This window comes from Bombus pyrosoma, linkage group LG3, assembly GCF_014825855.1.
Source record: "Bombus pyrosoma isolate SC7728 linkage group LG3, ASM1482585v1, whole genome shotgun sequence".
Classification (NCBI taxonomy): Eukaryota; Metazoa; Arthropoda; class Insecta; order Hymenoptera; family Apidae; genus Bombus; species Bombus pyrosoma.
The window spans coordinates 8319287-8341979 of record NC_057772.1 but is presented as its reverse complement, the minus strand read 5'-3'; the positions used below and the strand labels follow the sequence as shown (position 1 = coordinate 8341979).

Here is a 22693-nt window from a genome sequence, read left to right as displayed (position 1 = left end):
CCCTTCGTCCACGTGGAACACATCTTCCGACACGTCATCGATACAGTTAATTTACGACCGTGCCACGCTCTGTCCCGAACAGATATACCTTTCGACTTTGGTGAACCCAAAGGATCGGCTGTGTTCACAGCATTGACGAAACCTTCAGCTTGTGGATTGTTTTTTTCCAGGAAAGTTTTGGAGTAGGGCGAAGCAGTAAGCATACTCGTCACATCGTAAAGTAATTCGGATATGTTTGTTTATAGCTCAAATGTGTAGTACGAATTTAAAGTTCAAATTAATGTTAAAGGTAAAGCGGTGTTTTTACAACACGGTTTGAGAACTGTGGAAAACCTCGTGCAACGCGGTATCTCCATAACGCAATTTCGCTCTGCCTCGATTCGAGAATTGGAGAAATTGGAGTCTGTATAAAAAAAAAAAAAAAGAAAAAAAGGAACGCAATGAGAGTTTTTAAAAGCAAGCACCGTCATTCGTTGTTTCTTGGTTGAGTCTGTTTTTAGTTCGTGGAGTATCAATCCTTTGCGCTCGAGAATTTGTTTATAGGAAAGTAACAACTGCAAGCTTCTCAGATAAAAAGTGGATGATACTTTTAACGACTAACATAAATAATATTAATGTGTAATATTTTAACACTAATCTAACCAGGCCTGGTGAAATGAACGGTTTCAAAATTTAATTCACTGCTGTTTCTTCTGTTCGTCTAACTTTATGTAAATTCTTATATTATTCGATTAATCAATGTCTCAATTTTTGTTAATACAAGAATTTACATCAAGGTACATGAATGAAAGAAATAACAGTGAATGTACAATCTTAAATTAAACTTTGGAACCGGTCATTTGACCTGGCCTGGTAAGGCTAGCATTGAATTAATTATCGATCGTTTGAATAAACACATTTCTCTTAGTTACAAAGAAATACAAACAGCGTGCTTTTGTTAATTAATTGAAACCTAGCGTTATATGAAAAATATCCGTACTTCTATAATCGCAATATTACAAACATACCACAGTCTATATAAAGGTAAATTCAAAATAAACGAAGAATTCAGTGTGTTGCACGAGTAAATTATCACTTTTCAATATCTGTATTTCTTTCTCCATCACATTTCGGATAAATACCAACGATATTTATCGTTCTTTGAGAGATGGCCGCAAATATTCCGCAAATAAATTTTTCAACCGCGAGAAGCTGCGAGAACGATCATTTTTTAACATTCTCCCGTGTCGTACGTCTACGAAAAATTCGACCGACAGTAAACGCGTTAAAAGAACGCACTACCGACAAGCGTACCAGAGTCTGTAAGACTAAAACAAGCTTCTTCAAAGTAGGCCGCATTCTGAGCGCTCGGAACAAACGCGTTATCTCCTCGGGGTTGAGTCGCGTGTAGCCAAAGCCAAGTACCGTACTTACACGAACCAGGTAATGATGCAAGTCTTTATGCTGGCTTTGTCGAGCGGCACTTCGCACAATGTCGTCGAAAGAATATTCGCGGCTACGTTCGCGACGATTTCTCGAGCTTCGACAGGAAACGTCCATTAGCGTTCCGCTTAAACGACGATTTATAGCTACGGTACCCGTTTCCTTCTCTCGCCACCTTCTTTTCTTCTTTTATTTTTCTTTTGTTTTTTTTTTTTGTCGTTCCTTCCCCTGCTACGCCACCCCTGCCTTGTTCTCGTTTAACCGACAATTGTCAAGAAAATCGCAGTATCAGCGAGTCACAGGTTTACAGTATCGGGCGGCAGGTAACTGGTGAGTTTTTAGCAACGAGGCTTCCGAATCGGTCAGGTAATTTTAACGACGATGTAACGCCGGCGTCACCACCCGTCATAAAGTACGATCATCACAGAGATCTGTCTCGGGATGGCTCGGCTAAGTGAAGTATCGTGTTCGTGCACCGAAGTTCGACTACCACCGATTTGCTGATTCGATCAGCGACGAGCTGCGTACACGCAGGACGATGGCTACCAACGAGTAGAATTATTTCGTTATTGGATCGAGCAATTATATCGGTGAATTTTATTGATTGGGTATCGATTAGATCGTCAATTCAAGGAAGTAACGGTATGTCAGATTGTTAGAATTTCACGGTGCCTGTTAGATGACACGTTTGTGATTCGCCTGGAATGTTGCTACTTTCGAAAATATATTTTCGCCGATTCTCTCCATTTCTTTCTTTTTTAATTTCTCACGAATTTATGAATGTCTTCTAGCTTTATTGTAAGACTCGACTCGCCCAACGGTGATTGTGCCGGCTATGCAGCGAAAGATCGAAATATATTGTACGTACTTTTTATTTGAATTGCAAATTCGCAAATAAATAATTGTTGTAGAAATTTTATTTCCAATACAATGGAATAGAAGGGTATAGTCAGAAGCGAATTGTTGAAGTAATTACCTCAAAAAAAGTTCTGCATCTTTTCTTTTGTTACGAGGAGAATAGAATTTAGTGAAACAAATTCAAAACAAAAAGAGGTCCGTATTATCGTGTGCTTGAATAAAAATTTTACTTTGGGTTACAAGGTCTAGAAACAAAAGAGCTATAAGTAAATTTCTGTTGTTGTTTCTTGTAGCTTCCAGCTACAGTTACAAACCAAGGTTATCTTTTCGGTAATGTCCTATACCATGAATATATAAACGTACTCCCTATTTTATCCTATTGTATCGTAACACTGAAAGAGTGAGGATCTGCAACACTATACCTGTACTTATACCTACACTTATTTCAATATATATTTTCTATTACAAATTCATCCACTCGTTCCTCCATCAATCAACCTCAACACTAATAAGATAAAATCAGACAGATACGTGACATCCTAGAAAATTAATGCCGACTGCCTCGTTTAGTTATAATCGTAGCGAACTACGAACGACGTAACAGCGAAAAAGCTATTGGGTTGTCCGAGAAGTTTCTTTCGTTTTATAAGGAAATAATAGACGCACAATGTTTTTTTTCTTTTATATTAGCTTATTGAATATGCACGAACATAATAATAGAAATATAACGAAATGAATCATACCTAATTCGATAAAATAATATAAAACAGAAATTGCTGTTCATCTATTATCATCTTATAGAACGAAAGAAACTTTTCGGACAACCTATATGAATTCCTATTACATTTGTTGCATATAACGAGACACGGTGGCCAATAAGTATCATATCGGATCAATTACACCTGGATATATGTTCAAAGATCCCCCTTGCAAACATGAAAAGTTTCATCCCTTTGGTTTGTACACCCTATGAAACACTTGACTGCTAACCCTCCCTTCTGTCATTCGAGTTTTCTCTTTTGAACTCGGTCGACCGTGATAAAACCTAAACTGCATCAGAACCATAAACCGTGTCATTGAAAATGTAAATTAGGAATAACAAGGGTGCTAGTATTTAATAATTAGCGCGTACGAGCCTGTGTGGATAATATATGTCTAGGACGAAGGACATCGGGGCTTTTCTTTTGGAATGCCTGGAAAGGTCCCCAATACTCTAGTCCAGACTTTTTATTATAGCTGTACTTAAATAATAAAACTGAGAAATAGTTTATGATTTAATCCGAGAGGAGTATATAAGGACAGTCAATAGTCCACTTGGACTGAGATTCAGTAGGATAAGTTCTACTTGTACTGTGAACAAGTACGTTGGGTCACACCAGAATCGTGGACCAAATCGCATTCGTCATCCCGTTGACCGTGGATTCGTTATCGAACCTAAATTCATTGTCATCGATATCTCGATTATCCAATCGCCGCTATTACTCGTCAAACTCTGTGACAATCACATTTGTATCGGTAAATATCATCTATAGTACATAACAACGATGGCTAATTCATGTAAAGATTCGTTATACGCCTCTGACTCCAATGATAACCCGACATATATAGCTAACATTTTGCGAGATTTTTTACGTGATAACGATACACAATGAGTTCTGAAATTGTTAGAGAGAGAATAGGTGCTTTAAACGAAGAACCAACGATACAAATTTCTTCGCGCAATTCTGCAATTTACTTTACTTTAGTTTTTGCGCTGTGTATTTACCAGTTTATTTTTCGTATATTTTCAGGTGTACAAATTTATCGTCACCTGTAATAGGTGGCACTTTCAAAGATGATAATTTAGAAAAATATTCATTCTATTAAATAATAATTACGTGTTATACAGCGTGTTCCCAATTTAAATGTGAAAACTACGGGAACGTTTAGGGGAGCTGATTTCCTCGGTCTCGGTCTACTTTGGAAAATATCGCCAAGAAGACAAACCGAAAAGTTGTTGTCTTTTCGCTCATTTATTTACTTATTTATACTTTTTCTCCATTCTGAGAAAGAAACGAAAGAAACTTTTCGGACAACCTAATACATTCCACCATCCGAGGAGCGTTCAGTCAGCGGTTGATATGACTTTTGGGTCGATATTATTGTCGATATCTAAGGTTCTCGACGTTTTATCAACAATATAAAATATCGATCGTTGATACCTGTATTTATTTATTTATTTACAACGAATCTCTTCTCTCCGAAAAGGTTGTCGACGAGTCTTTTAATTATACGTATTAATTAACGCTAAAACTACCACAGCAATCGAGATGACTGGTTGTACAATTTTACAAACCAAGGTTCGTTCAGCGATCATGGTCCCAGATGGATGAATAATGCCAAAAGTGTACGTAACGTGAAATTCCTTTTGTACGAAACTAGTAAACCGATAAATATAAGAATATTCCCTTACGTATTTTTTTAGAGACCAGTCACTTTGACCGGTTTTGGTAGAAATAGCTTGGTCTTAACCGCTACGCCAAAAAACTACCTGAAGCAGATCCGTGACAAACGAGAAATTAAGAACCGCCGGTCTAGAGGGTCTCTTACGCGCGCTAATATCGAGAACCTGGAACACCAGCGACGAGTAACAAGTATCGGCAATAATATCGACCGTCTGGCTTCTTTAAAAGTACTAGGAAATGCAGGAAAGTCAACCGCCAATGAACGAACTTCTCTCGAAAGCACGCGAGAAGCCAAGTTTTCTGAAAGGAACTCCGTAGAGAAGCGAAGAAAATGAGGAGGTCGAAATGCATGATTTCACGTATACAATTCCTGAGGCGATACCTGTTCTCTGGCCATAACGTAACGATAGGTTGGCCGCGTCGCGTAACGGCGTCCGCGTGGCAGCTTAATTTCCCCGAAACGAAAGACCGGAGCGCGAGCGTGACGTTCGTGGCAGAAGTGCGGCTCACGACGCGAAATAACAACCAGGAGACGTATTATTCGAACAGGGTCCAGTTATCCGCGAAAGGGTAACAAAGGGGTTAGCAGAGAGACCGCGGCTAGAAATGATCGGTGTGCGTACGAAGGCAAAAGCGAAGGGCAAAAGCGAAGCGAGGCGAATCAGCGGGGCGTGACCGAGGCGAGGGGCAGGCTGGCGCAATTGCGGGCCACGTGCCGGTCGCGTGGCACCAACCGACGATTGGGCCGCGATGCGACGGCACGTCGGGACGACGGGACGCCAGGAAGCCCGCTCACCGTCTCTCGTAATGTCCTATTCCGATGTGTCATGTGCGAGAGATCGTTGGGCCCAGCGGAGCACGACGGCACGCGACCACGGAAACCTCTTCTTCCTCTCTTCGCCTTTCTCTTCCTTTTCGCGACCGCTGCCTGTTTCGTAGCTGCCCGAGCAGCTTACGCAGGTACAGGAGAAACGACAGCGGAGCTGTTAGGCCGGTTTCTCAGTTTTTCACTTTTAATAAATTACGTGGGCGGGATGCCGGGTCATCCCACGAGTTTTGCTACTTTGTCGTGTTAAGTCAAAAGGGCGTATCTGCAATTTACGTTTTTTAAATCAAGTCTTGCGCTGTCGTGTACCGGCGAAATCGTTTATTTATGCGCGTATTCAGGTAGGAGAGCCGTGTTTCCATCGGGACTGAAGATACGACGGTTTATATTTCCAATATTTTTATTTTTTATTATTTATTTAGACGCGAAATCGACGTTTGCTCGTTGAATGGTCGCTTTTCTCGAAAACACCTTTCGACCGATACCGCGGTATTTGGAACAGAATTTGAGATACACCTGTAGATGCTATGGAAACATTCAATCATCGTCTCGTTCTACTTCTCTTCGGCTTTCTCGCAAATACGTTTTACCTGTACAACTTTTGTGCTTCTTCAAAGGTACGTGCTTCGGGGCAACGTTTCGCGAACGATCAAACTACCCCTATAGGCAAGCAGATTTTTCTGGTTTTTACAAACACTGCAATTAGCCGGTCTTTGGGAACATTCGCGGCTACATAACGAAAAACAAGTATGGATATCGAAAAAAGGGAAGAAAATAGGGGAGGAACATTGTGATCTATTTAAGCTTATTAGAATCGCCAGAAGAAAAAGTACTTTGAGTTATTCTATCGATTGAAAATGATACTCGATGCGTATCGCGATATTTAAAATGCTGGAAACGACAGCAATATAAAAGCGGTAGGAGAAGACAAAGGAGAAGACAATAAGCCATAATTTGACTTTTCGAATTTAATCGGCGGATAAAGAAGCACTTTTATATACATTGGACTTGTTGATAAAATTAATAATAACGAACAGTGATGTTAAAATAAAACAAAAAGGATTATATCGTATTGGAACAACGGAAACGTGTACACATATTGTGAATAATAAAAACGAGTATAACGTTGAAACGTTTTTGCTAAATACTTCAACTTTTGCTACGAACAACGTTAAACTTGCAGATTGTTATCCTTTTGTTAAATGTCTTTAAGCGGAGTCACGTTGGACGGCAAGAAGTTAGCACATGAGACATCGTGACTCTTGGAAATTACGTATCCGTTGTTCTTCATTTAGGATTTATTGCCGGTAACGGGAAGATGATGACTGTATGGTTATCTTAAGTATCGTCCCCTGTCTCCTTCAATCTTCCGTGTTTTCATCGCCATCAAGCTATCGTTATAAGCCGTGTGATTTACATTCTTTTACAACCATCGTAATATTTTGCAAGTGCAAACGGCACGCTTACGTAAATGATACTATGATTAGAAATCAAATCTTCGTCATTTTTTTTTTTTTCTCATTCCATGAATTGCACGTTCTAATGGAACACATACGTACGCACGTAACATACTATGACTAAATTTTGAACGTACTGAGAATTACGTACGTTTTGCGATGCGTATGCGAAGATACGTTTCAAATGGGAATTTAAGTTTATTAATTCGGCTCGATCGATGTAATTTAAGTTTAAAATGTGGTTAATGCGCCGCGAATTTTTACGCAAACGCGTATCTTCATAGAAAATTGATAAGAAGGAAAGAAATTCGTAACAAGTACGCGGATGTGGATAAAAATTTGTTTTGCTTCTATCGTGTCGATGCTATTTATTTTACACGTTCGATATAATTTGCATATTTTCAAGAAGCATATGATATTTCTTAGATTAGACATATACAGGTAGAATTTCAGAATTCTCAGACTCGTTCTTTTCGTTGTTCGCAATTCGCGGAAATAATTAGAATAATTGTTGAGACGGCTGCGACTATTCATTCGGAACTTTCTAAGAAGATAATATATGAAACGTGCTAATAACCTTTTGAAGTGAAATTTCTAGATTGACGTCTCTTCAATCACGTCAAAGTAATTCCGTTCGATGTGATATTTATTTCAAAGGAATCAGATTCACAAAGAAGAGTTAATACCCGGTCGTCGATAATACCATAATCTTACAATAAATCAAAATTAATAGAACGGTGATAGAAAATGTGTGCGAGGATGTGTGGCATTTTTAGAAATTTCTAACGGTAAGTGAGATCAGAAGAAGACCGAGTATAAAGCGGAGATTAATATAAAATCAGCAGAGACGCGTTACTGTATTTTAGAAAAATACGCGATTAAAATGCAAGGATGATTATAAAAACAGTAATGAATGAGTATAGAACAGCTGATCTGATGTAACGGTGTCCTTTACGTATAAATTTCTACAACCGTTAAGATAATAACCTTCGTATAGATATATTATCGCTTATAAGAGTGGTATCATTTACTCGATGAGAAGGGAAAAACACGAATTTTTTACTGGACAATGTATTGGATTGGCAACTAAGCGATTGCGGATTTTGTCATTACGTGGTAATAGCAAACCCCGCAATCACTTAGTTGCCAACCCAATACGATGTGTTTGAATTTCTATCCACTCTAAGTCGATACTTAGATAATTGCAGCGAAGAATTGTTACTTTGTATTTATTTAAAACGTTTGAATAATAATTCTTTGCTGATAATTCTTCGTCTTTTCTGTTTAATTTCTTTCGATCGTACTTCATCTTACACCGATTACGTTTACTTTCAAAGGCGACAGTACCGTTTTACAGCAAAGTTAATTGAAATCTACCGAGGCGATGATACACCTACGGCAAGTCTTACGGTGTATTAAAGTAATCTCAAATTAGAGAAAGACTAATAACGATACGAACATTGTAAAAAAAAAAAAACAAACGCGGACAGACAAACCGTAATGTGTATGTTTAAGAGCAGCAAGGTGTTAAAACGAACGTTTCACTGACCAATTCTATGTAGCACGCGACTAAAGCACGCGATTTAATTCGAGCAATTTGATTTACAGCTATCACGCGACCGTTGCGTACTCGTGGGTAACGACCCGTTGCAAACGAGCCAAAGAGGATGCCTTCGATGGAAGCATCCCACTACGTGCACGTGAATTCCAATGAGCCCGATGCATTTCGACCGTTACACTCGAGACGGCTGCCGCCGCTTCTACCTAATCTACGAAATCTCCCGCCAAAACAGAACGTTCTCTGTCAACCGTGACAGCTTACGATGTAGCGAATATTCAGCTTTACAGAGGAGTAAGGTCATTTTAACACGTCGAGATGAAATTTTATTTTACGTGCGACTTGATTAACAAATGACAAATAAACGCGGATGTATTAAAAGAAAAAAAAAAATACCATTCAGCGTTTCTTTATTTTCCGACGATTTTATCGTATTACGTTTAACCGTCGAATTTTTAATCCTATCGCGGTGTTGCATAAAATGGAAACGAGAAATCATGCGTGTTAATAAATATTCCCTCGCGTCTTCTCCAAATGTATGAAATTTTCTAACGATAAAAGAGTACGATCTGGCCGAAAACGATCCAAAGGATGCAACGGGGATAAGATTTTCGTTGTACGTTAGCTATGATCTGGATTTAAAATACAAAAGCATGGAACGTGCTTTGGTAATGCATTGTGCATCATTCGGATGCGTGGTTTAAATCAGCTCCAAGGCCAGACAAACGCGAATTTTGTTGTTCAAATATCAATGTCATTGTGTCACGGTACTTTCGAACGCGTACATCGCTGTAACAATTGCAAGGAATAGATTCATTGTAGATCTACCTGTCTGTCTATAATTTGTTTAATCTGATTTCTTTAATCTGCGAGAACGATCAGGGGCGATCTCCTTTGGCGGAGATACAGGCGTGTGCATAAAATTGGACGAAGGAAACACGAGACTCAACTTCTTCTCAGGTGTGTGTCAGGTATATGTTGACTTTCGCGTATCTCTTTTTAGACTTATTGGGTGGTTTAATGCGCATGAAGGAAGGGGCCTAAGATAGGTCAATTTCAATTTGATGCATAACCCTGTCTAATGATTTATAAATTGGCCTGACTCACCCCACGCGAATGCTGTCACGCTTCATCGCCATTCAATTTTCGGTAACATGATCACGCGATCAATGACCAACCCTCTCTCCTTCTTCCTCTTGTCTCGATACTCTGCAATGGAAAGAGAAAAATAGCGGTAATTACTTAGATGCAATATTCTTAACGTTATCTAACATCAAAATTAATTGCACCTAGTACGAACTTACGAGTATACTTATAAGAGCGTTGCGCGTAAATATAGTAATTACGAGAAGTGTGAAACAGGTTTTGGAATGTCAAGCGTGGCCACATATTGGAAACTCGCGTTCCAAAACTATTTCAGACGTTTGAGTCTAGCGGAAGAGCGACCATGTAGTTTGTTAAAGCGTGGTGTAAGTTTGCGTGTAAGGTAAAGTATGTGAAATATTGTGCAGGTAAGTGTAAGCGTAAAATATAAATATGATAAATGTAATTAAGCGTGGAATGTTATTTATATTAATTTAAACATCGGTATAGAAGCTGTTCGAGAAAGGAAAAAACATAGTGAAGAAACATCGTTAATGGCACTCGTCAATAATATCATGTGCGTCATTATTTGTTATTTTTCATAATCCATCGTATCAAGTTCGATGTGTCTGGTATATTCGAACTAATGGAACGATAAATCAATTTAATCTCTGCACAAATAATTATGTCGCTTGTAATATTCTAAATAATAATAATAATAATAAATGTAATATTCTAAAGTCGTTATCGTTGTACACTCTGTAGCTAATTTCCTGACTGTCGTGCCACTGAGTGATTAAAGAAACGTATTTTGAAATAAAACAAGTTGAAGAAGTGGACGAATGGATTCGAAGTTGTTGATTTTTTCGACGTAATTAATAGATGCCTTTAGAAGAAACGAATAACATTAGTCCAACTTGAACTATATTAGCGTGTACAACTAACGTTATTTATATTTTTCAAATGTCCAAGAGCATGACAAAGCAGATGTTCCATCTTCAAAATCAAATTAAACAGGTTGCTATTTCCATGGAAAATAGGTCGACGATGCATCGAATTTTAAAATTACTTTTCTATGAAAATTGCCAATATCTGATATCGTATCGCTTACTTACAGCTCTCAAGCGCATACCACGCTATATAATAATCGATAAAACCTGCTAATGTAGAGATATCGGTGTACAAGGAGCTGATCGAGAAACACAAGCGGCTTTGTTATCGGCCACTTTCTCTTCATCACGCAAAATGAATCAATGACAAACTTTGTGACTTCCGTTTCAAAAATTATTGCTAAAATTACCGATAAGACGTTCGATTTTCGAGTACCGATAGCAACGAAGTCGGTTTTATTTATCAGAGTACACCAATCGCTCTAATTAATCTTCCTGCCATCTTCACACGTCGCTGGGCACACCTTGCCTGTAATTACGTTACTCGTGCTAACTTCAAATTGCCCTCCATCCGATACACTTCCTACATTACATGCTATTTATTTACGCACATTTCGCACATCTATACGAACATCGGGTCGAACGAAAGCGAAACTATCGTAGAAATATTAATTTTTGCCTCGTCGAAAAAACCATATGACAACTATTGATATTTTTTCTTTCGTCCAGACGTGTCAAATATCGTCAACGGATGCTTCTGGCTTGTTTCTTTGATTGTTCAATAACCTGCGAGATATTATATCGTTTCAATCGATAAGATTTTTATTTGTTAGCGTCGGTGCATCCAAACGGTTTATTCAATTATTCGATATTTTGCTCACTTTTCTCATCGTGCGACAAATTTATCAGTTTTAAGGAATAGAATCGTATGGCTGTCTTTGGCTCCGTGTCTTTTTTAAATATAACGTCTCACTCTTTTTTGCGTAATTTTATTTCGTTTCGTCAGGAATATCTCGAATATGTTTATAATACTAAAATTTGGAATGAATTTCTGAAAATAGTAATCTGTGCTGGTAAGAAGCAATCGGACGAGTAATTTTTATCGAAAAAGTATCCAAAGGTATTACTTTATGCTCGTGTAGTTAATAATTATCTGTTCGGGATGCTTTCACGTAGGTTACGGCATTTATCAACATCATGACCAATCATTTCCCCATCACGGAACATCAAGCCAATCACGCATCTAAAACCGCCAGGCGTATTTAATGAAATATCGATACATCTCTCGGTTTGGTGCACGAAGCGTCGAAGTTTAATCAATTTATATCAACGTTCACCAGTTAGAAGCAATAATTTTTCATCTAACTTTTTGTACCTCTGCTACATTTAAAAGAAAGATCAATGTCCGTTTTGTTTTTACCTGCTTCGGAATTAATCAAATTGAAGTAACTGATTTAGGAATTTTGTACAGTGAATTTAACGAAATTCAATATCTACGCATTTTGGTCCAACGAACGCAGCTCCGGAATTATAATACAATTTTAATTTCTCATAAAAATAACGTTTAGTCGTTTTATTATTTATATATCTTCGCCATCCATACACTGTACGTGTTTCGTGGATATAATGTGAATCTTAATTCTAACATACAAACCAGTGTAACGTTTAGTTCTACGTTATACTATATTCAAAGTTTACTTTTTATTTGAAAAATTGTATTATTAAATAATTGTATTAAGAATATATCAAACTTCTCCATTTTTAAGCTATTAACTTGAGAATCGTGCGATAATGCAACAGTTGTTAAAATAAAAAATCAAAATTATAAAAAATTATCAAAAGTATCAAAATTATAAAATAAAAATAACATAAAATACATACTATATGTAGATGGTATAAAAAGCACGTACAGCATGATATATAAATAAACAGTCATATAATAAGAAATACGTCGTTTTCCGCTCCCATTAAACCAATATAATTCACCCTTTTTGCATAAGCCACGTTATCCTACCACCAATTACAGCGATGTAACTTATCATGCTGCTTCACCGATCCTCCGTGTACTCTTAATTCTCGTGCAGCATTCAACGTGTTAATAAAAGCTGATCATCCACGGTACGATATTTCTACGCTTTGATATTACACCTCGGACGTTGCTGCAGTCACCAGGCTGACGAATTATGACGAGTGGTAATGGCGAAAGAAAAACGGGCATTCGTTGTTTTAAGGTGCTATTATGGTAATCACCGGTGGGACATAAATTAAAGAAAGTAGCGTGTTGCCCGAAGGCGTCCGCGTGTTCTGCCACGAGTAGTCAAGATGACGATGCAACTGTCAGAGCTCACAGTCACTTCCTAGGTGGCGATGTACCCGGTGCACCTGGTCACCCGTTATCCGCGACCAGGATAACGTCGATGCTCCTACGATTCACCGATTAACGCAACTGCCGTCTGTTCTTACTCCGCTCGCCCCTTTCTCCTTGTCCTCGATTTGTCTGTTGACTAATTGTAAGAAATCTGCGACCATGATACATGACCGATCGCGACGTACTTTCGTCTTGATCCGAGCAAACCTTCCGATACTAAGCCTGTGTCAATGAACGCTATGTTTCAGCTGCGTCTCGATTAATCGTCCGCTGTTTCTTCCAACTCGAGTATTTTACTTCAGCGTGTTATTGGTTCCGCAATTGGCAGAAATTGACTATTATTTTTTGGAAGCTGAACATCCTTTACGAGCATTGTGTTAGTTCTTCGGTTGGAACCGTCGCTTTTTGGATTCAGAGTGTTTTATTTGGGTATGTTGTTAGTTTTCCTTTTGGCACAAGTCGTCTACTATTTTTTTAGAACTCGAGCGTTTGGCTGTGTTATTAGCCTTTCAGTTGGGAGACGTCGTGCAGTACCTTTTACAAGTTGAATATTTTGTTCGAGTAAGTTTTACTTTTCCAATTGGGAAGGATTTTCTACTATTTCTTAGGATTCGAGTATTTTACTCGAGCGTGTTATCAGTTTCCTAATTGGGCTGAAACGCGGAACTGGCATTTAATATTAGATTTTTAATCTTCGCGTGCTTTTTAAATTACGTATTTATATTTCCTCGGATCGCGATCATGTTGTACGCGGTTCAATGCTCGTCTCAACATCTCGCGGACATTCCAGTTCACCGTTCCAACTCATACTTGGAACAATCGAAACAAATATATACCATGAGAAACACGATCGAATGCTGAGAAAACTGTAAAGTATTCTAATTAATGGCATATACTCTTCGTTCTTGTCGACCAGGTTTCTTCGTCGACTACTTTTCTCTCTCTTTAACATCTTAATCTTACTCATTCATCGACTTGTATTATTAAAAAAAGAAGATGCTACGTCGATCGAATCAAACGTCATCGAATTAAAATTAAACTAAATATTAACAATTTTGCAGCATTTGTCGATTATTCGTGTTTGTAATCTCTCGTTACGATGTTAGAAGACAGTTTCCTTCGAAATGAAGAGACTCTAACGTACAACACAGGAAGGAAAGGAAGCGAATTGTGAGTTTCGGAAGACGACAGACTGCGAACGCGTAACGTTCACGGAGAACCGCGAGGAGAAAGATCCTCCTCGCTTTCTTTGCGTACGAATAAATAATTAACTAATCGCCAGAGTGAAATTCATCCGTTCGGAAGGCAATCCTTTGGGACGAGTTGTCCGACGACGTGTCTTCGACGACTAAATCGCACGAAACAGTGCGAATAATCCAGTCGCAAAGTCTATTCGTTTTCAAAAAGACAAATCGTTATTCGTTTAGAGGCTGTTGGTGGACGATACGGAAAAAGTGACGAGAGATAAGTGAAACCAAAGTTCAAACGTTCACGGACGACTTTCCCCGTAGCTGTTTTCGACTCGAACGCAGTTCCGTGGCTAGACACACTTTGTCGCTGAAACGTTCGGTTAGAAAAGCGACGTACGGTAGAAACTACAGTTTTGTCGCGCAGTAACGAACGCATTGTCGAACAGCGGTCATTCGATTCGCGTCTTTGAAATATCTGTTTCACGGACGACACGGTTATCCTACGTACTTTCTTCTTTCAGATTTCTTCTTGCAAGTATAGTACGACACGTAGTATAAATTATTACATATGTTATTGCAGTATCGTAACTACTATGATCAGTTTATTAACGATAAGTAGATCGAACAGCTGTTAATTGAACAGAAAACAATGTTTGTTAAACATGAACTGATCGCAGCAAACGTATAATAATTAACGCAACTAAGTAATTAATCGGCAACTCTCATCAACGCAATCCGCGCTCTCTGGCATCTCAACTCGTACTGCTGTTAATTCGTTTATTGTCCCCTAGCAACCCCTTGTCTTTTGTTTTGGCCTCACTACGTACATGCTCAGCAATCGCTTGTTTATAATCCGCACAACACCCCCCAGGCCCCTCGTCCATGATACTATATTATGAAAGAGGATATTGTATAAGTATTTGCAAAAAAAAAGAAACATTTGACGTGAAAACTGAGGAGTAATAATTGATACAAAGCGGTGTAATGACATAACGGTTTAGAAATAAGCAAATAAAACAAAATTCGAGAAATATGGATTTTATGGATTCGAAAAGTACGCGGATATGTAATTTGTAAGTCATACGCTACTATAGCGTTTAAAAGTGGTAATCTAAATATTTAATTGGCAAATTAATATATTAGAATAATTACATTGCTCGTCTGTAATTTAATATCGTACGACAAAGAAAAGTTAGCTACGGTAAAATCATAAGCAAAATTCCACTTATTAATATAGCGATGTTTGAATGCACGTGTACAAACGTATATATATACGGCTATGTATACTCTAACGCCGTAATTATTATGGTCGTTTGTGTTTGAAATACATCAATCCTGTCAGTGGCACGCGCTCATTATATAATTTACGTTTTCGTTACATCTGCAACGTTTCTCTCCTAAGATAAATCGCTAAAAGTCAAGCGTTTTCAAAGAATACTAGATTTATGGTACGGAGAATTTGATAGAATTCAGACGAAGGTAAGGCAAAAGGCGCTTCTTTCAGAGTAGATTAATTAAATTTCATTAAACCTATGGAGGTTACAAAAACTAATATTTGCTTGCCTATCCTCATTTTCCAACGAGGTATTTTCTTAGCGGATCCTTCGGTTCATTTCCACGGTAATCGACGTTTTCTATCGAGTTCCAGGAAATTTAATATACTTCGATCTAATTAATCAGTACGCGTATAAACGTTATAATAAATACGACGCCGAAGAAATAGATCTTCTTTGTTTTATACAGCCACTGTATAAATTACAACTCTAGAGGAGCCATGTATAAGTATTAAGAACTAAATATTTTAGTTCTTAGTGGACTGACAGGAGATTTGGCAAGAGAAAATAATTAAATTCGAGTTATTATACCGGTGTACGAACAAACGAATACGAATAAATACGAGAACATAATAGATTTGCACGCACCAGTTAGCAGCGGCGAGTTTTTGCCAATGGCACGTTCTTAAAATGTTGGAAGACACGGCACCTGCCTATTCTCGGCTGTTTATGAGGGGAATTACCACGGTACGAGATGCAAGAGGGATTTCAATTAACACTATCGATCTACGTAACGACTGCAACATTCGTTATATCGTAACTTCTATCGAACATCGAAACGTTTGATATATCATTCACCATAAATCTTTTTACTACTTCGAAAATTATAATTATATCGATCTACTTCGATCGGGATTCACATAAAATATCAATCTGATGTTAGATCGCACTAACGTTTCGCAGGTGCGCCACTACACCTGCGAATGAAACAAGGATGCAGGAAATTACACCTTACGAAATCATTTAATCTTTCTCTTTAGCAATGTTTTCTGCTTCTCATCAGCATAGATATATGTCCTATCAGTTTCGTACATCATCCTGCATATTCATCCGCGAATCTTATTTTAAATGCTGAAATCTTCCTTTCTTTTCTAATTATTTTATAGTCTTGCCTATTCATGTTATTTCCTCTATTTTTCTCGCTCACTATTATTATATATTATATTTATCTCTCTTTTTCATATATACACATCTTGTATATTAACTCGCTTTCCTCAATCTTTACCTTTTGTTGCCTTCTTTTGCGTTTCTTTCTAACATTAAGGACCACTGTATCATATATTGAGTTGGCAACTAAGTGATTGCGGATTTTGCCATTAGCTGGTATTGACAAAATCCGCAATCACTTAGTTGCCAATCATATTACATGTCACGGTATTATATGCCAATATAATAAAATAAAAGCGTGAATGCACTTGAAGAGTAAGTTAAGCGCCAAGACGTCCGACTTTTCGCTCTAAATTCCAAGCTCGATACAATTCTCTCGATGATTAGGCTTTTAATTGACACGATACTGTGATCCTTTACTGGCTCACATAAATATGCTCACGAGGTTTCACTCCGACTTTCTGAAACACCCTGTACAATTTCCACTCTCAAACGATTACTTTTCCTTCCAAAGCACTTTCTTAACGTAACGAGGCCTCGTTGGAAATTTCCTCGACATCGTGGCGCTCACCAGCCAAGATACTTCCCGGACGGGTTAAGAATAACCTGCTAACGATTTTCCGGCTCCTGTAGAGCTTCGTCATGCTTGCAAACTATCCTTCGCACGGTTATCACACGCGCAGATACTGATACAAGCGTAGGTCGCGGACTACGTGTGATTTTCTCTTCGATATGTGAACGCGTGCAGCGTTCTGTGTCTTTGTTGCGTCCGAGAAATGGCTTGGTCCGAGAAACACAGAATATGTAGTTGGGATAATTGGTAGTTTTCTATTTTAATACTAATCTCATACCGATTGCAACTTTGTAAGATAACAGACTTTGCAAGAAAACTCTTGGAAATATAATTTTAATCGCGCGATATTTTTTCCTACTCGGAGAGGATCACGAAATTATTCGAACGCTCCTGCAGATTTTTGACCCACCTATCGTTTTGAAATTTCATTAGCACCGTGATTAAAACGCGATTATACCGGTAAAATTGGCAACAGATCAGCGAACGCGTATTATAGAAGTTACAAGATATTTACTGGAGATAGACACTCTGCAACAATCGGTAAATTGTTTGAACAATCGATTTATTATTTTATAGCGAGGCAATCGTTCGCATTAATTGTATGTTTCACGCTACTCTTCACGCTGTGTATACCAATTCTTTGCTACGTGTATGTTCGCAATAAACGTCTCGTACCTTACACATACATATCTTTTTTGTATTTATTTATTACTATACTTATTTATTATACTATATTATTTTATGCGTATTTAAATGTTACCGATACAATCGCGATACTCTCATTACCGCGTTAACGAAATTTCAAAGAAGAATTTACGTATAACGCGCACGATATAATCAGCCAAAACGAAACTTGCCCTGTAAACATACGAACACTCTCACAAGCGTAAAATACATAATCGCGTACGTAACGAAAGATTAAACATACGAATACAAAAGAGCGAATTTCAAAGGTATTAACAGCGACAGACACAAATCCAGCGAATAAGTCTCAATTCAAAGGTTCGTTAATTAATTGCTAAGAATTTCGCGAAACGGTATAAACCAACGTTTTAGCCGGTATCTTGTGGTATTCCAGATGCGCCAGCGAAAAGGTTAACCGCCTGGTGTTTTTCACCGCTTTCTTTTCTCCCGGTTGTACGCGTCCTCTTGCAGGCAAGTTTGCGGTGCTCGATGTGAACGTAGCTTTAGGATCGTACTCGCTCGCAAATAAGTAATTAGCGCTATTAGACGCGCGTGCTGCGTCGAGCCGATGGTAATTAGAAATAAACGATCCAACCGGTGGAATACGCGTTGCGGCGCCGCGATACGCTGCCAACGTTCGCGGTGTGTTTAGCGAATAGGTATTCGTGCTTTAACCGCCTAATAAATCAATAAAATGTTGGTAAACCTCGTAGGAAAAGCAAGGTGATACGCGTTTCAGTCGTACGCGTGAAAACACGCTGAACCGACGAAACGATTAGCATCGATATTGTACGGTGCGAAACGGATGAATAACGATGATTGCACGATAAATTGTTCGGTTAATTCTTTCTGACCTACTTTGATTCGAGCGCTATGCATAGGATGTAAAATTGATTTATTTCGGAACGTGTCTCTTTTCGGTGGAAAACGTAGAAATGTCTCGCAGACGATTTCAGAAATGGAACGTCGTTGTCGTAAAATTCGCTTGATACGGAGAACATTATTTGTATTTTCGTATCACACAACGTGCGAACGAGGAGAACGACTTTAGAAACGTCTTAGAACATAGAAATTTAGAATCTAAACGAGAAACTATATACACGTGTACATAATTTATTAGACGTTATTGTGTGTTACTATCAGCGATTTTTTTTTTTTTTTTTTGCAACTTTCTCAAACTGAAACTTTTCTACCGAAGTAATCTCGAGGGTAGGATATTAAAATCGTGAAAGTTAAGTACCGTCACTCGCTGTTGCGATACCAGTTCCCTGCAACTTGAATTAATATCGTGTAATTAACCAAATGCTCGCGATAATTGACTTCGCTCGGGACTTCGTACGAAAACGTAATAAAGATATTGATTTTGTAAAAGGACGAGTAAAAATTGATTACGGTATTACTCTAACTATGGTGTTATCGGAATTGTCGCGTTAAAACCAACCTATACTAAATAATCAATTTCTTACGATCCTATCTATCTTGCAGGGATAGGCGAATCCACCGCGTACAATCTGAAATTACCACAGCGGCATATTTCAAATCTAATTCAATCGATGTTATACAGAAAGAAGTTGTTTAATAGACCAATAAATTTGCCAAACATTTGACAGTGTAATTCGCGTCTACTACGCCAAGCTATTAACTACTTGCTATGTAGTACTACTATATAGTAGATGTTAATTATTGCTGGTAGAAAATCGACGAGTCGAGCTTCTTATTCTCTCATTGATGTCCCCAAGCATTCTTGTTTAATGGCATCCCGGCGATGCCTGGTAGCGAGGACATCCACTATCTTTACTTCGTTATAAACGCCTCTGGAAAACCACCGTGAATTAAAACGAGCAGTACCACTCGGATCTTCGGGTTTTATTGGTCAGTTAACAGATTATTACCGTTGTTAATTACACTGCAGCTATTTAGAACGACCGAAAAGTAACTGTACAGTATGTGTGCGGAAGATGCTTCGTACTGATGTTAACGAAACGGTACACTAAGTATCATCGTGCCGCAGAGTATTTTTACGCGTGTACCTAAACGATCGCACCTTGCGCAATAAACATTCGACGAGAATTATCGTATACCCGGGTTATATTTTTCGAGCAAATACTGCAACCCTTATTGACAAAATGGACCTTCTTTTTATTATTATTATTATTCTTTTTTTTTATGCCGAGAACATTTCCTGGGTTTTTATCGAAATTGTACGAATACCATTTTTGGATAATTATATATTCCCTCTCGTCGTGATTTGTTCTTGTTTCTTGTAGATTTTATTTTTATTCCGTGTCTGTTGCTTTAATCGATATCGATGAATCGTAGGCCGTTTAGATCGAGTTATTCAACTTTACAGAGCTTCGTCTGAATTTGTCAGATTTTACGTAAGGAGAGCAGCATCGATAACATTTACTACGTCGAATATAGGAATATAAATTGAAAGTAAAGATACTTTAGAATTAAGTAGGTACTAATGCTTTTACGGTATAAATACGACGACGTTGTTTTCTAGAGAATATCCAGCTGGATCGAGTAATGTTACAACAAATATACGATAGAATTTAAAGGACTCCTGGTTACCTTGACATCTCGGAAAATCTAAGAAGTTAGAAGATAAATTCGTATCCATCCGACGAGTTCCTCGAAACGCAACGTTAATTCCAAGATATATTTCAATGAAACCGAGTAGATAATGAGTTATTTTAGATAATACTTCTCGTTGATTTAGCCTGTATATCAACTTAAATCTACCACAAACTATCGCGGTCATCAACGATACTACCAGCAGGATAATTATAATTTTTCGTATACAGAGAGTTGGTTCAGCGGCGAGGATATAAAATGGGGAAAGTGCTTTTAGCAAGCTCAACTTAATTTATTTTGTAATTACTATCCGAGATAAAAATCTAATAGCCATTCTATATTCATGGTGCCTCGAAATACAAGAAACATATTTTTCTGCCGCGTGATTATCCTGGCGATCGAATCGTTTCACGCGACTATCGCAGGTCGGATTCATCAGGATAATAGCGAAACGGTAATGTCATCCTCTGTTGCTTGGCTTTCTCAAACTCTAATCACTGATACGAACCGTTAGCCGTAGAAATTAATGAATGTCTTCTCTCTGCATAAAACATTGGACAGCCGACCTCGTTGCGACAAAATTTATCATTGTTGCAATTTATCCCATCCACCGTGAAATTAATAATTGCCCCGGAAATATGCTTTCGCCGGGTCTGCGCGTTTATACGCGAATATCATTGGATTTTTTTAATACGAATCTTGAAACCTTTCGCGAATTATAGGTATCTATTATTTGGACTGGCTAACGTTTCCGTTTATTTGTAAATACATTTTTAGACTTGCCGTGGAAATGGACGCGGAATTTATTATCATTATTTACCTATTCGTTCAGTTAATTTATTTATTAAACAACAGTTGTTAAACAGCCAAAGACTATTTGCTATCGATACCGCAACGTGAATATGGTAGAACCTTGTTCATCCGAACTAATCGTAGGATCGCACGCTGTTCGAACACGCGTGCACGTTAATTATTCCTCTGACTGTGAGAAATGCGAACGAATTTCACGCAAAAGTTGTTCGAGTCGGCAAAAGATCGTCAAACGTTTCAACTTTTTCTCCCTCTCCATATTCGAACTTCCTTTTCAGTCTGTTCGTTGAAATGTCAATGCAGAACGTTGCACGATCTCGGAGACTATGTTACAAATTGAGATCAACTTTTACGAGACTTCTAGTTCCTAATTTTCCGAAAGATAAAAAGAAAAAGGATAGGAATTCTGTATGAATTCTTATTCTACAAACCGACCCTCCTGGCTATAGATCAGAAGAAAAAGAAACAAAGAAGGCGTTAAAATGGTTCATTTGCGACGTCAGATATAGTGCGAGCTAATCAGATGTAGATTCGAGTGTAGCCAACGCCCACGCTTGTCTACTTTTCCTAGGATTAACGATCCGTTAGTGAAAAAAGGGCAGAAATTGGCAGGATTGGAATCGTTTTGCGCCAAAGGCGAAGCCTCGGGAAGGCTCGAAAACGCCGCGGCCAAACCTGTAATTAGGACACCTCGGTGTGATTCTAATTAGGGGCCCCGGTTTCCCATAAATCTCGGCCTGTTACAGGGGTCATGTTTGAATGAACCCCGAGGAATCGGGATCTTAAATCATCTGGAAAATCGAGCCCTAGTTGGCTAACAGAATCGAGATGAGTAAACGCTCGCCTTCGTTAAATCTGTTTCTAACGTCTACTTACTGATTGTCGTCTAACGAAAGGAACGACGTTAGTTTGTTGAATTTACGCCGATGTACGTTTCGTATAGGGCGTTTTGTATACGACAAAGTTTTCGTTTTCTCGCTTATTTGTTTGCATTTGTTTACTCGTGTCATCGTCTATTCGACGAATGGATATTTTTCAAAATGCTGGCCTCTTGCAGCGATGCAAGCGTCAGATACATCCGACAGCAGCAAGTTGCTCCGATTTTATTTTGGATTTTGGATTTACATTGGTGTCTCAGAATGAAGAAAAAGATATAAAAAAGTAGATAAATGAACGAAAAGACGACAACTTTTTGGTTTGCTTTCTTGGCGTTTTTTTTTTTTTTTCAAAGTAGGGCGAGAACGACATGTTCCCGTTGTTTTCACATTTAAATTGGGAACACGCTGTATAACACGTAATTATTATTTAATAGAATGAATATTTTTCTAAATTATCATCGTTGAAAGTGCCACCTATTACAAGTGACGATAAATTTTAACATTAAGTTATGGAATGTACAACGGTCATTGTACTTATCCGAAAAGTTTCTTTCGTTTTATAAGAAAATAATAGACGCACAATGTTTTTCGTTTTATATCAGTTTATTGAATTATGCACGGATATAATAATAG

General features: G+C 38.1%; 1 long non-coding RNA gene across 1 annotated transcript in view; it reads right to left on the bottom strand.

The window, feature by feature from the left end:
- LOC122566315 overlaps window positions 1-22693 on the bottom strand; it is a 118343-nt gene that overhangs the window by 8488 nt on the left and 87162 nt on the right. The window contains exon 3 of the long non-coding RNA XR_006316458.1: window positions 9673-9774. This is a non-coding gene — a long non-coding RNA (uncharacterized LOC122566315). The remainder of the gene's footprint in view (window positions 1-9672; window positions 9775-22693) is intronic.